Source organism: Cimex lectularius, unplaced genomic scaffold (assembly GCF_000648675.2).
Source record: "Cimex lectularius strain Harlan isolate CLEC.00 unplaced genomic scaffold, Clec_2.1 scaffold38, whole genome shotgun sequence".
NCBI lineage: Eukaryota > Metazoa > Arthropoda > Insecta > Hemiptera > Cimicidae > Cimex > Cimex lectularius.
Window position 1 is genome coordinate 302,656 of NW_019392638.1, and position 3,498 is coordinate 306,153.

A 3,498-nucleotide genomic window follows, 5' to 3' on the forward strand; every position below is an offset into this window, starting at 1 on the left:
AAAATACGCATCACTTATCTAAAATATAATAACCCTGTTAAACAATAATAACACACATTGTAAGCATTTTATAATTGAATCAGGCAAAAATGTTAATATAAAAATTATATTTTAAAAACTTTTTATTATAAAAGTGTATAAAATGTTTTTGTACAGGTTCATATAAAAATTTTAATTGTTAGGTACCATTTAGGAACTGAGGAGAATGATAAAATAATTCTGCTAACTCAGATAGTAATGACAAGGTATTTTCTGTTTTGATGCATCTAAGTGTGAAAAAGTTTAATGTCAATTTTTGCTAATGAATAGGTTAAAAAGAAGTGTTACATTTAGTCTTTTGTTGTCAAAGGAAACAGGGCTGTAATAATTTTTTTTAGAATAAATTTAAAATAAATAAGCCCGATTCATCGAGTTCCCAGATTGTCAGACCTGTAAAAGAAAAGAACGGACCTTAAGCAATTTAAAAATGGCATTAAACTCAAACAATGACACATTATATTTAATACAATTTCATTTTCTCACAGAAATATTAGAAAAGAAATGTTTTTCTCGGAAAAACAAAGAAAAAGATTTTAACTCGGTTTACATTGAATGAATTATTTTGTTATCAATACAACAATAGAAATACATATAGTTCCTCACTGAAGAAGGCGCAATGCCGAAACCCGTTTGAGTAGTTCAACAAACCCGCGAAGGAAGACGGACCCAAAAAGCTACCCAATTCCTTGTTCATCGTGAGTTCATTGACTTGGAGGCCAACTCTAAAAGTGATATAAATTGAAATAAACAACCAAATACGAGTGTTCGGTTTTTGTTTTTGGGTATATGTTTTAATGCAACCCTAAATTAAAAAATAAAATAAAAATTTCAATTAATTATACATTTTAACCAAAGTCTGAATTAATTGAAATAATTAAATACGTTTATTTATGAACGCTAAACGTATAAGGAAAAATGTAAAATATATAAATATAATTTATCTAAATTACAACTGGTTTGCTTTTGTTTATAACAAATGGTTTTCAATATCTTAGAATTAGTGCGGACTAGTCCTCTTTGTTTGAATAGTCTTTGTAATAGTCACAAGAAAGGTTCAAAGAAGTCATCATAAAAGGTAACAACAGAGAAAGAATCTCTGACATAGAAATAAAAAGAAAGAGGAATAAACTTCTGATAGAAATATGCGGAAAAATAAACAAGATTATTTTGTACGACAAAACAAACAAAAGTATTATCGGTTAATTGGATTAAACGATTTTGCCAAGGTACAAAAATTGTTCACAATTGGTTGGGTTGAGATGGATATTTTTAAATAAACAGCGTCATTTCGATAACAAAAGGTGATACTGGAAAATACACATTCTATATTTTTATATGTAAAAAAAATTCGTTTTTAAATCGGAATGTAAAGCCGATAAAATTTTTTGACCTATAAAACAAAAACGACTCAATCACAAATCTAATTTGCACTTAAGGGCTATATTCTATCTAAGGAAAATAGCCTTTTTTTGCAAAATAAATTATTCAGACAACATGCAAATTATCAAAAAACGTAAGGTAGTTGTATCACATACCTTTGGGGAAAGATGTCGGTATTATTTCCAAATGAGTCTACACTTCCCTTTGGAGTCAGGTTTCCTGTTCGCCCCGCATTTAATTATCCTCGGCGGGGCCTTGATCAGAGTCATGCCGGAGACCGGGTAGGTCAGAGGTAGTTCAGTCGCGTTACTAACGTGTTTGCTCAAGAATGAGCTAAGCGTGTAGACTTCTCTGATGATGAAGGATCCCTGAGCGACGCAGAGGATAAATATAAAGACAAGCACCTTGTCCATCACTAACACCGCACTAAATCCAAACGCTATAAACTTTCAACAATTTCCGATTAGATAAGAGCTATTATCAGTTTAAAAGAAGACAAATCATCTTTTTAAACTGTTATCGTATATGTGATGTGTTCTGGGAATTATCATGTAAGAAATGCTTTTAGCATTTGTAACCGTTCATTCAGGGTTATGCTTACCTGGAAATGTTCAAGTTATTCGTCCATTCTTTAATATAATTGTATAATTTATTTATTTCTAAAAATACACATTTTACACTTCAACACTTTGTAATATCTGTTAATAGTCATCCAGGTACTCCAGAATATAGCTTCTTTTAAAATCTGTCGATTTTTAATTATTGAATTGGTAAAGGGGGAAATCATAGTAATTTATGTGTTGTGTTTAGTTTCCGTTAGTTAATGATTATTTGGAAATCGTGAGGTGCGGTATGGTGTTTCGTACGTTTTAGAAAAACATTTTCTTTATCGAGCCAACGTTTCGTTCTTTATTGAAATCATCTTCAGGGAATGGATTTATGTTTTTCTAAAACCTACGTCACACCAGACCGCATTTTACGATCTCCATATAATCACTAACTTCCTGTATTATTCCACAATGTCGTTCATCCTCTAGATATTGTTTGTTTTGAAAAGAGCATTTTCGGCTTATTTTTTAGGTCTGCGTGTTTTCCCGTCCATATTTCCTTTCTGTAGGTTCAGTGCAAGTATGCTGTAAGTTTCTTTGTGTTAGTAGCTAGTGTTATTCGTCGTTAAATTAAAAAGGAAATTATTTCTGAATCCCAGATCGAGCCGGTTGTTTCCGTTCATCAAAAACTGTAACATTCTGCATATCTGCACCACAATCAAGATAAAAATCAAAGATAAAGTACAATAGTTAAAACTTACTTGACTAAACGGAAATCACAGATTAATAAATAAAGAAGGCGGGAAATCGAATACGACCAACTTAAAATATTAAAATAGGCCCACCAAAATTACTTACCAAAATTTCTATACTCCTGTTCTGACTATTATTTGTTTTTGCTAGAAGACTTTTGGTTGTGTTGTTTATGTCTGCGCATGCTTTTGTACATTCGGTCTTTTGTAGGTTCTGTGTATGTATCTTTGTGTTAGTTACACAGATAATCAACTATATTCGACGTTAAGTTAAATAGGGTTCGACTAAACTGAAATCACAAATCAACCAATAAAAATGCGAGAAGCGGTCAACCTCCTTCAGAGTAAATACAAGCATAGGGACACAAACTACATGAACCCATTATATCAAGAATTTTAGTGTGCACAAATCCGATAGAAATTTTTATTCTCGCGTTACGGAAAACGTCTCATAATGAGGGATCGGAGGTGAAGGTGCAATTCTGGTTAATGAACAAACGGACAAACTAGTCAGAGGAAGATCTACAGGGCCATATTTAGACCCAGCTTCTCCATCTTGGAATGGTTTTAGAAAAAACAAAAGGAGAAGCGGAAGAACTCAAAAGGTGCCAGTCACAGTAAAATTATGATTAAAGAACGTTTACCAAAACTGTCAAACATTACTACAGTTATATAGGGTAAAACTGAGAGGAGTAATAGGGATATATACACACAGTCCATTTCATTCAATGATGACTCAATTTGTAGGTTATGCCATCTCTATTCAAATGCTAAGAAAC

At 32.0% G+C, this 3,498-nt stretch overlaps 1 long non-coding RNA gene across 2 annotated transcripts; it reads right to left on the minus strand.

Annotated features, from left to right (window-relative positions):
• Nucleotides 1-376: 376 nt before the first annotated feature.
• On the minus strand, nucleotides 377-2,840 carry LOC106670937. Of its 2 annotated transcripts, XR_001341146.2 has the most exons (3): nucleotides 2,826-2,840; nucleotides 1,575-1,865; nucleotides 377-429 (listed from the first exon to the last, which is right to left on the minus strand). It is a non-coding gene; the product is annotated as an uncharacterized LOC106670937 (long non-coding RNA). The 2 variants fall into 2 exon arrangements; XR_002910457.1 differs by lacking the exon at nucleotides 2,826-2,840 and having other exon boundaries at nucleotides 1,575-1,868.
• Between the last annotated feature and the right edge of the window lie 658 nt (nucleotides 2,841-3,498).